Source organism: Protopterus annectens, chromosome 2.part0 (genome assembly GCF_019279795.1).
Source record: "Protopterus annectens isolate FY-2018-M chromosome 2.part0, PAN1.0, whole genome shotgun sequence".
Classification (NCBI taxonomy): domain Eukaryota; kingdom Metazoa; phylum Chordata; order Ceratodontiformes; family Protopteridae; genus Protopterus; species Protopterus annectens.
In genome coordinates, this window is record NC_056728.1 from 1,152,688,760 (window position 1) to 1,152,700,975 (window position 12,216).

Consider the following 12,216-nt stretch of genomic DNA (forward strand, 5'->3'; position numbering starts at 1 on the left):
CCCTCAAAAGCCGGTGCCTGCACATTGGCTCCGGACCCATCCAAGGTAGAGACATCCGCAGGTTCCATAATTGAAGCATCTCGTGGCATACCGGACTCCGAATGGGTCTCAGTAGAGGCCTGCGAATCAGAAATAGCAGGTATCAGGGGCTGCGAAAGCACCTCACTGAGTACCGGCGAACTGGCGACTGGCTTAGAAGTGTCGTCAGCAGCTTTGGACCTCAACGGCCTGTCTCTGTCTTTTTCTTTGCGTTTTTTAGGTATTCCGGTAGTTGGATTGCTAACCGACGACATTTCTGGATAATTAAAGCGTGAGCCAAAATATTTAGAAGCAAAAATGTATCGACATTTGATAGTGCGTTGATTAAATAAAGAGCAAAACAGACAGGCAAGGTACATTGTGGTCAGGGCCTAGGCAAGAAATACAGTACAAATGAAAATCCTTATGAGGTATTTGCTTCCCACAAGTAATGCAATTATTAACTTTTACTGACATCGGTAAGGAGCAAGAAAAAGTTTAGCTTAGCTTTTTAGTTGAAGACTTCGGATCTGAAACTCAAAAACGAAAATTTCAGGAGTTGGCCGACCGGCACTTGCGAACTGCTCTGCTTCGGGCACCGCATGGCAAGAAAGACTGATGTAATGGCATTGGCTGAATGTTTTATACCCCTGATGATCTGACGTCATGGAAGAAGGGACAGCAACCGACGCAGGACCCAAGACTTTGTTAATCAGAGTGACTGAGGGCAACCTGCCAGCAAATTACCCAAATGTAATGACTGCAACAGTGAAACACAAAGAACATCGTACTCACAAGTGAGGAGTGTGTGTTGAGCAGATGGAAAGAGTACTTTGAAGGGCTGATGAATGGAGAGAATGAGAGGGAGAGAAGGTGGGATGATGTGCGGATAGTGAATCATGAAGTGCAGTGGATTAGCAAGGAAGAAGTAATGATAGCTATGAAAAGGATGATGAATGGCAAGGCTGTTGGTCCAGATGACATACCTGTGGCGGCATGGAGGTGTTTAGGTGAAATGGCAGTGGAGTTTTTAACTAGATTGTTTAATGAAATCATGGAAAGTGAGAGGATGCCTGAGGAATGGAGAAAAAGTGTTTTGGTACCGATTTTTAAGAATAAGGGTGATGTGCAGAGCTGTAGTAACTACAGAGGGATTAAACTGATCAGTCACAGTATGAAGTTATGGGAAAGAGTAGTCAAAGTTAGGTTAAGAAGGGACGTGATGATTAGTGATCAGCAGTTTGATGCCAGGAAAGAGCACTACAGATGCGATGTTTGCTCTGAGAGTGTTGATGGAGAAGTACAGAGAAGGTCAGAAGGAGATGCATTTTGTCTTTGTAGACTTAGAGAAAGCATATGACAGGGTGCCTAGAGAGGATTTGTGGTACATTATGAGGAAGTTGGGTGCGTCAGAGAAGTATTTAAGAGTGGTACAGGATATGTACGAGGGTAGTGTGACAGCGGTGTGGTCTGAGGTGGGAGTGATGGATGCGTTTAAGGTCGAGGTGGGATTACATCAAGGATCAGCTCTGAGCCCTTTCTTATTTCCAATGGTGATGGACAGATTGACAGACGAGATCAAACAGGAGTCCCCATGGACTATGATGTTTGCAGATGACATTGTGATCTATAGTGAGAGTAGGGAATAGGTGGAGTAGACCATGGAGAGGTGGAGATGTGCTCTAGAGAGAAGAGGAATGAAGGTCAGCAGGACTAAGAATATATGTGTGTAAATGAGAGGGAGGATAGAGGAATGGTGAGGATGCAGGGAGTAGAGGTGGCGAAGGTGGATGAGTTTAAATACTTGGGATCAACAGTTCAGAGTAATGGTGAGTGTGGAAGAGAGATGAAGAAGAGAGTACAGGCAGGATGGTGTGGGTGGAGAAGAGTGTCAGGAGTGATTTGTGATGGACGAGTACCAGTAAGAGTGAAAGGGAAGGTCTACAAGAGGGTAGTGAGACCAGCTATGTTATATGGGTTGGAGACCATGGCATTGACAAAAAGGCAGGAGTCAGAGCTGGACGTGGCAGAGTTAAAGATGTTAAGATTTGCACTGGGTGTGACGAGGGTGGACAGGATTAGGAATAAGTATATTAGCGGGACAGCCCAGGTTGGAAGGTTTGGAGACAAAGCCAGAGAGGCAAGATTACGTTGGTTTGGACATGTGCTGAGGAGGGATGCAGAGTATATTGGGGAAAAAATGCTAAGGATGAAGTTGCCAGGTAAGAGGAAAAGAGGAAGGCCTAAGATAAGGTTTATGGATGTGGTGAGAGAGGACATGCAGGTGGTTGGTGTGACAGAGCAAGATGCAGAGGACAGGAAGAAATGGAAACAGATGATCCACTGTGGCGACTCCTAATGGGAGCAGCCGAAAGAAGGCTTAGATGTGTTACCGATGCACGTAACTCCGTACGAATTGCAGGAGGAGTCATTATTGGGCACATTGCGGGTGCTGCGAAGAGCACTTCTGGCCAACATCAAATACTGAAACAATACTAATTTCATAAACTTTAATCATATTTTGACTTGAGAATGGGGTCCACTCATGTCATATTAGAAACCCAAAAGACTTGGGGAAATTAAAAAGAGAGCAATCATAAACTTACTGAATTTACACATTTACTTTTTTCATGAACTTTCCAATAAACTATTGTTTTTTTACAGCTAATAAGTCTATATGGCATTCACTTCTCGTTTCTGCACAATTTTCAATCCCATTCAACATTCCTTTCTTCAACACCTCTCTGGTCTCCACTATGACAGTAATGGTTACACACATTGCATTTTAAGGTGTGTAGCTTGTTCTTTCCTCTGTCTAACAAGTCCCCCAACTGCTTTATTTATTTTTATAACACCTATCACATAGTCCAAGGTCATTTTAACTTAATAAAACCTTCTCAAGTCCTAGCATTCTGTCTCCCCTACTTCAAAATAAGCATTCGTTAGCTTTTTACCATCTTAGACTTATCTACCCAGCATCTGCCTCAAGACACACTGCAATGTATCTTTAAAAGCAGTCAACCCTGCACATTCCCAGAATACATGCTCATAACACTCTTCACCTCTGAGGGAAAATCTTCTGCAAACTATTCAGTCTATAAAAATATATATACAAGAGTGCCTTGCAAATATCCTAAACTTGATTCAGTTGCATACTTAGAAGTCCTGCACACTTTCTCCCATTAATCTTATAGGTTCACAGGTGTTTACTAGGCTGACCACAAAGGCCTTTTTAAGCCTAGCCACGCATCCCAAATATCTGACAAGTTATGATACCCGTGATAAATGTAAGCATGGGCCTAGGAGATGAAGCATTTACAGGTTACCTGTATCCATTAGAGACATAGGTGCTAAACCAGGGATGAATTTCCGGTTTCCCATCCAATTGTCCAAGCTGCACTTGAATTGGGTTAGGGAGGAACTCTGCTTCACATGGATGGGGAGCCTGCTCCATAGAGAGGGTAGTCTCCAGCATACATATCTATCTCACCAGCAGGTCCTACTTACATCACAGGCAAGGTTTAAGTCTTTAGAATGGGTAATTCTGGTGCTGTTTGTTTTGTGGATATGCAGGAGGACCATCAGAGTGGGTTCTGACAATGCCCTGTACACCAGGCATAAATCTCCCTGAAAAGCCTGTAGGAAACAGAATACAAGGATAGGACCTTGAAGTGCTGTGTATAGGACATTTTACTTACTCCCCGCATTCTTTTAGTGAGAACCTCTGTGGACGTTCCAATTGTTGGGTATGCCTGGTTAGGTACTTACCAAAGGGGGCACTGTACTCAATGACAGGTCTGATGAATGCTGAATACAGAGGAATAATGACTTCCTTGGACTTGGATGCCATACCTTTGTTTACAAGTTGCACAACATAGAATGATTTCCTCACCACTGTATACACATAGGTTCATAACCTATCGGACAAAGGGCCTGCGTAAGCCTAGCCAGCAAGGTTCCATGGCTAGATTACTGTGTGTGTCCCTAAGTCCCTGACTACTGGGTCAACCTGGGGTGTGTTGTCAATATGATAGTTAACAGGGATGGATGACTTCCCCAAAGGATACTATTAAGCATTTCTTTGGCATTTAGTTTTAGTCCATTGCTCTAAAACAAGTTGTCTGTGTCCGCCCCTCCTGGAGAACATCTGTGTCAGTGTGAGATTCAGTGACAGCTCCTAATTTGCAATCTGCAAATTAAGTCACACAGAGACAAATGACATTGGTCTTGACTTCAAGTAAAACCAGACCTTGAGTAAACTGTCCATCTAAACTTTTCTCCAAATCATGCGCGAGTTACCCTGACTGACTTCTACAAACACCATGTATAATTCTATATGCTATGTATAATTCTATATGCCCTTCTAACAATTCCCCTTTTATAGCCATTTCTGTTCTCAACCTCACCAAATATACCTGTGGGGCAGCTACTCACTTATCACTCCTCTCTCTCTTTTTGCTATATCATGCTTTTATTCCTTAATACATGAGCGAATATCAATTGTGTAATCCAAACAGTTCATTGGCTTTTTCCCATTTACTCATTTCTCCTGGGTAGTTTGTTCCCATTACCTTGGCTCCTTGGTTAACTTATTCCACTTAATTCCTTCTGATTGTTGACTGCTTTCTGGCACTTTCATTGAGAACCATATCAGCAAAATCCCCTTATTTCATCCCATTAGCTTATTTACAGTATACTATCTGTCACTTTATGTACAGAATATTCTACTTGATTGTCTTACTCAAAGCAGGTATTTGGGGAGAGCTAAAAAGTACAGTTTTGTACCTACGATAAATGTAGATGTTCGAGGATCTCCATTGCTGCAGTCCTTACATATGGGTATTCCGCTGTCCACAATCGGCCCGAATACCAAAGGGCTAGAACCGGCGTCAGTCATCGGCGCCCGAGACTGACGTCAGTACGTGCCAGTACAAATGCGCATGACCGACGCCATATACTCAGTCTTTCTTGCCTCAGACGTCAGAATGCAAAAAACACCACCCAAAACCCAACCTAAAAAGGGGGAAGGAGGGAGGGAAAATTGGACTGCAGCAATGGAGATCCTCGAACATCTACATTTATGGTAGGTACAAAACTGTACTATGTTCTTCGCCTCCCATTGCTGCAGTCCTTACATATGGGTAGAATCCCAGAGCAACGGAAAAAAGGGAGGCTGGCCAACTAAATAGCATTAGGAGCTGCTAACATGCCCTGTAAGATTGCAGTGGCAAACCCAGCCCTAGACCTAGAATAAAGAGGTAAATGATAATGCTTTGTAAAGGTATGTACAGAACTCCAAGTAGCTGCCTCTAGAATGTCTTTAGTAGCTACCCCTCTCAAAAAAGCAGTAGAGGTGGCCGTAGCCCTAGTAGAATGAGGCCTGATCCCAACTGGAACATCCTTTCCATGATGAGAGTAACAAAAAGCAATACAATGGCCAATCCACTTGGAAATAGTTTGTTTCGAGACAGCTTTCCCTTGTGAAGTCAAAGCAAAAGAAACAAACAATTGTTGAGATCTTCTGAACTCTTTGGTTCTGCTCAAATAATACCTTAACTGCCTATGTACATCCAAAGAATGCAAAACGTTTTCCCCTTTATTTTGGGGGTTAGCATAAAAAGTAGGCAAATGTATAGATTGGTTCAATGCCACATTAGAAATCACTTTAGGCATAAAAGTAGGATTAGTACGTAAGGAAACTCTGTCATTGTGAAAAATCAGAAAAGGTTCCACTGCCATGAGGGCCTGTAATTCAGATACCCTTCTAGCAGAAGTAACAGCCAACAAAAAAGCAGTCTTCCAAGACAACAACTTCAATTCAACTGTAGCTGCAGGTTCAAAAGGAGGCAGAGTCAGCTTTTCCAAAACAAAATTAAGATCCCAGGCAGGAGTAGGAGCTCTTCGTGGGGGTCTTATATTCTTTGCCCCTCTAAGAAACTGTTTAACCAATGGATGTGAAAACAAAGGAGGGTCACAATCATAGTGAGCAGAAATAGCTGCAGCATGCACTTTTACAGAAGAGAAGGACAAACCCTTGTCCAATAATACAGTCAAATATTGCAATGTACAACTCAAATTAGGCAATTTGACATCAAAGCCTTTAGCTGAACTCCAAAGAAAAAATCTCTTCCATTTACCAGCATAAACCTTTCGAGTACTAGGTCGCCTGGCTTCCAAAATAACATCCAAAACTTGTTGAGGGAGCTGAAGGCCCTCCTTCTTTAAAACAGAATGCCAGGCTGTCAGGTGTAGGGATTGCACCCTGACATTGAGAAAATGATTGTTTTCCTGAGACAATAAATGAGGAATCTGTGGTAATGGCCAAGGTGTCCCATGAATTAAGCTCCTCAACAGAGGGTACCAATGCTGACGAGGCCAATCCGGTGCTATAAGGATCATGCAAGGTTTGTCCCTCCTGACTTTCAACAGTACCTTTGGAAGAAGAGGCAAGGGAGGAAAAGCATACACGTGAAGGTTGCTCCAACTGAAGGATAGTGCATCTATTTTCCAGGCTGTTGGATGAAACAGCCTTGTGCAAAACAGTGGCAGTTGGAAATTCAGAGGAGAAGCGAACAGATCTATGTCTGGAGTTCCCCAAGCCATGGTCAACTGAAGAAATACCTGAGGGTCCAACTTCCATTCGTGAGGATCCACAATCTGTCTGCTCAGAACATCTGCTAAAGAATTTTGTGCTCCTGGCAGAAACTGTGCTAGAAGAGTGATGTGCAGATTTAAAGCAGTTTCCCATAACAGCATTGCTTGTCTGCAAAGAGGGTAAGAATGAGTTCCCCCCTGCTTGTTGATGTACCACATGACAGTTGTGTTGTCTGTTCGAATCAACACCAGTCCTGGTTGAAGTAGGCCCTTGAATGCTTCCAAAGCAAATTGAACTGCCAGCATCTCTTTCATGTTGATATGCAAGTGGAGTAGCTCTGGTGGCCAAAGGTCTTGAATCCATTTTCCTGTGAAATGAGCTCCCCAGGCTGACTCCGAGGTGTCTGTCGTTAATATCTGACTTGCCTCTGGTTGGGTCACAGAGAGTCCCTTGTTTAGGTGACATTCCTGAGCCCACCACACAAATTCTTTCTGAATGCAAGGCAGAATCCGAATGACAGTGTCCAAATCGTGGCTGTGTTGAGTCCAAACGCTTTTGAGATACCACTGCAGCTTCCTCATACGCAGTTTGGCATTGGGAAGTACTAGAATGCAAGATGCCATGAACCCCAAGGCTTGAAGGACTGTCCTTGCAGTCAGCCTGGACATTACTGATAACTGTTGGAAGTATAGGTGAAGATTTCTTTGTTTGTCCGGGGTAAGAAATGCCATCTGAGCAGCTGTGTTCAGTCTTACACCCAGAAAACACATCTCTTGTGAGGGTACTAGACTGGACTTTATTTCGTTCACAGAATACCCTAGGCATCTTAAAACTGTCATTACATACTGCAGATGTTGAAGAAGTTCGTGCTTGCCTTGAGCCAGAATCAAACAGTCGTCCAGATAAGGATAAATTTGAATTCCTTTTAGTCTGAGAAAAGCTATTACTGGAGCCAGGACTTTTGTGAATACCCTGGGCGCAGTAGACAAGCCAAAGGGCAATGCAGAGAACTGATAATGCAAATTCCCATTCCGAAATCTCAGGAATTTCCTGCAACTGGGCCCGATAGGAATGTGAAGATAGGCTTCTTTGAGATCCAGAGTCACCATCCAGTGATCTTTGCCCAACATAGGTAACAGCTGTTGCAGTGTTAGCATCTTGAATTTTGGAATTTCCAGAAAGGTGTTTAGAATGGACAAATCCAGAATTGGTCTCCAAGTATTTCCTTTCTTTGGCACTAAGAAAAGACGGGAATAAAACCCTGTGCCCCTTTCTGCAGAAGGTACTTCCTGTATTGCTCCCAACTGAAGCAGAGAAGAAATTTGTGCCTGTGCTTCCAGTCTTTGCTGATGAGGCACATCCGGCATGCCTTTGAAAGGAGGGAATGTGTGAAAATAAAATTTGTAGCCTCGATTTATTATGTCCAATACCCATTTGTCTTGGGTAACCAAATGCCAATTCCTTTTGAAAAGTCCCAGTTTTCCTCCTAGAGGAGCTGCCAGCAAGGCAGAGTCCGGCAGCTGAAGACACAGGTCATTGGGTCTGTTTCCGAAAGGACTGACCCCTGCCCTCCCCAGCAGAAAGGGTAGAAGAACTCAAAGTCCTAGAAGTAACAGGGCCCTGAGAGGAAGCCCTACCTCTACCTCGCCTCGACCTGCCCCTAGATTGATAATCCGAAGAGGGAAAAGACCATCCCTTAAGCAGGCCAATTTCTACTGAACTTAGGGGGCTGAACCTGTAAAAAGTCCTTAACCGTCTGCATAGACTTAGCTTTTTCCTCCATTTTTTTCAAAACTGACTCTACTGGAGGGCCAAAAAGAACATCAGATTGCAGAGGAGCATCCATAATTCGAGCCTTAACATGCTCTGACAAGGTCTGATCTTTAAGCCAGGCATGCCTGCGAACAACTGAACTAGTAGCAGCCACCCTGAAGAAGCCTGTAAAGCATCAAAACCACACTGCAAAGAATGCTTACCAACTTGGTCTGAAGCATGCACTAAATCCTGAAGCTCCTTACATTCAATACCTTCAGCTAAAGCATCTACTTTACATTTCAATTGGCCCAGCAAATAATTTTGATACCTGAGCATATGAAACTGACAATTTAAAGCTCTCATAGCCAAAGTAGAAGAGGTATACAGTTTTTACCCCACCTATCCAGGGCCCTAGCATCCTTGTCCAGAGGAACTGGATTCTTAACCACAGAAGCCCTAACACCTTTGGGGCCTTGAGTAATAGTTTCTGGATCAGCCCTAGGACTCTTATATAAGTACTTGTGAGCTTCCGGAACCCTGTAGTATCGATCTGGTTTAACCGGGGCAGGAGGCAGAGAATCTGGGTTAAGGGCAGCCTCAGAAAATACATCCTGAACAACATCCAGTACAGGAGGAATAGCCAAGGGCCTATGCTGAGGCAAAAACAAGAATTCTCTTAGCCTTTACGAGAATCAGAATAATCCTGGCCTTCCCATTTGAAATGTTCCCTCATGGAATGCAAAGTCTCAGAGAAAGAAAAATCTTCTGGAGGGGACGCAGAGGGAGTAGTGTCTTCAGCCTCCGAATCAGAATAGGGAGGGAAATCCTGAAGTTCTTCCACAGAAGAATCTGACTCATTGGAAGACTGAACCAAACCCTCCAACTCTGTCTGTACCCTGGGCCTCTTCTCAGGGGGGGGGGCATAGAACCCCTAATTAAAGTTATCAAATCTTCAGCCATCTTTAACATGTGCTTCCTAGGAGCTGGACCCTGGGGACTAGCACCAGCAGGGGCAGACTTAGACTTAGAATGGCTTTTGCTTTGAGAAGGAGGAGGCCTAACCACCCTATGAGGGGAGGGAACCACCGACATCTGAGAAGCACCCTCAGCCTGGCCTAACACAGGAGAAGCCACTTCCTGTAGTAACAAAGGCTCCCCTTGAGACTCAGGTAAACTTACAGAAGGAGCCGCTGAAGTATTCGGTGGTTCTACAGAACCGGCGTCCGGAGTGGACGACTCATCCTGTTTGGACCGCAAAGCCTTCTCTTTGCGTTTCTTAGAAGAACCAGGCGTCGGAGAATCCGACGGCATATTGTAATTACAACGTTTATCAAACACAAGCTTAGCACAGTCCAACCGACGTTTAATAGTACGCTTGTTAAAAGTAGCACAAAAGCGACACCCAACCACGTCGTGCTCAGGCCCTAAACAAGGAATACAGAGTGAATGGTAATCCCTATGAGGAATCTGTTTCCCACAAGAAATACAGTTATTAACTTTTTCTGACATCCGTTAATACTGAGGCAAGAAAAAGACAAAAGTGTCCCCAACGGGGTACTTAGCCCAACTTGGTCTCCGGTCTGAAACTCAAAAACCGACAATTCCAGAACGTCGAACGGCACTTGCAAAAGGCTGCTTCTGCTTAGGACCACGCGGCAAGAAAGACTGAGTATATGGCGTCGGTCATGCGCATTTGTACTGGCACGTACTGACGTCAGTCTCGGGCGCCGATGACCGACGCCGGTTCTAGCCCTTTGGTATTTGGGCCGATTGTGGACAGCGGAATACCCATATGTAAGGACTGCAGCAATGGGAGACGAAGAACATCAATCTCCTCACTGTTGTTGGTAGTCCTTTCATACCTCATCGTTTCTTTCCATTTTGGTTTATATCCCTCTAATTGTAAATATAATAGTATAATAGCCTTAAAGTACCCCTTTGAATCGGGATATACCATGACCCCCCCCCATTTGCTCAGCTGCTACTGTAATCTTATCCACTTAATCCTAGGCCTCTTTCTTTTTTTCAAATAAAGTTCTTCAGTTCCTTATTTATTACTTGCCATAACTTATCATCCAGTCAAAAGTAGTACATCTGGCCAAAACATTTTCACTGCTTGTATCTTACTATCCAGATCCATAATCAAAAACTACTACTACTTTACCTTTTGTGTCTTCTTCTACTTGGCTTTTTCCCCACTTCTCCTTTGCTGCTACTAACGAGCCTTTCATAAGCCATTCTCCAGGCAGTTAATTTTTTTATGCCCCAAGAAGTATGGATATTGCTGTTAATTTTTGTGTTGGCACACAGTTTAAAAATGTTTTCTGGTTTATCTAAATTTTATAACCTCTAAAACGTCTGGAATCATCTTGAAATACTGCACAGCTCAAGGACATCTTGTTTTGGACTTGTCAAACAAATTGTTACATCACTGGCAAACTCTGCTCTTCTTTCTTGCCTCCCCTGCCACATACCTACACATATATTGCAAGCAATGGAGAAAGGGGACATTCCAGTTTTGTTCCTCTACACAAACAAATTATCAGACAAAATCCACCCTTACCCTTGCTTCTGATTATTTTCTTTATTAATTGAATTACTTCAATAAAAAACAAATTCACCCACTGCCCTACACATAAATTCCCAACTTACCTTATCAAAAGCCTCCTCCGTATTGATGTTTAGCAGTAGTAATGTAAGTTTTGTCTTCTGCATCCTTCTGCTCCATCAGTTTTATTAATGTTGTCAAATGCCTGCCTCCCTTCTACACATCCACACCGATGCAAATCCATTAATGTTGGCAACACTCTGGCTTAACCCTTTTACTAATTCATTTTTTTGAGATTTGTTGACCAGTTAGTCCGACTGGGCAGAAGCCCTTTTCCAGTGGAGGCGCGGGGAGAAAAGCTCCACTAGTTATTAACAAACGTGGTATAAAAAATACAATGGTATAGAAGATAAAAAGAATTATCTAAATACAGTATACTCTAAATTATCTAGCAAATTACAGAGATACACTAAGTTAGCAAAGGAGCTATGCAAAATATTTACATTGGAAATTATAAGTAGTCAAAAATAACAATTTAGCACTGCAGTCCCTGTAGGTGTAGAATTCATTAACAACGGGTGAGGGACTCAAAAAGACACAGGAATGGAGAAAGGTTATTTTTGCGGAAATTCAGGGAGGACAGAGAAGAGGATATGATAGTTGTGAAGTAATGAGGAACAGAACTTTAAGTAAACGAGAGGAACAATGGGGGTGTGGGTTTTAGAGAGGATTTGAGAAGTAAGATACATGAAAGGAGGGTGGTTACTGAGACAGGTTCAGAAGGAGGATATGAGACTAAGGAGACTATCATGGAGGGTGATTGCAGCGACAGATCCAAGAACTGTTAAAAGTTTTTTAAAGCAACCTTGAATTTTTGTGGGCAAATAATATTCCTGATTTCTAATGGATGATTGTTCCAAGCTAGGGCTGGGAGGTAGCTATAAAGTTTATGCCCTATTTTGCTTTTGGGTCTGTAAGTTTGGAGGATGTTTTGGTCAGAGATTTAGGAGGGGTACAGAGGGATACAAGACGGGCAATGTCAGGGTAGGAGAAGAGTTGGTGCAGTAAGGTGTGTATAACCTGAAGTTGGTATTGACAAATACTTTGCATTCATGATTTAATATTGAAATCTGTCTACATAATGCAGGATATTTCCCTTCCTTAGTTAAAACAGCACAACCACAGCACAACCACATTCTTTCAAAGTGCAGGTTATCTCCCTCCTTGTAGGACTATTAAATCATTTCATCCTTATCCTTTTTTACATTCCCCACCAAACTTTATTTGTTCCTCCTATTTA

General features: G+C 43.1%; 1 protein-coding gene across 9 annotated transcripts in view; it reads right to left on the minus strand.

Annotated features, from left to right (window-relative positions):
- Positions 1 to 12,216, minus strand: part of LIN54 (lin-54 DREAM MuvB core complex component) — a 1,508,411-nt gene that overhangs the window by 513,695 nt on the left and 982,500 nt on the right. The window lies entirely within an intron of this gene.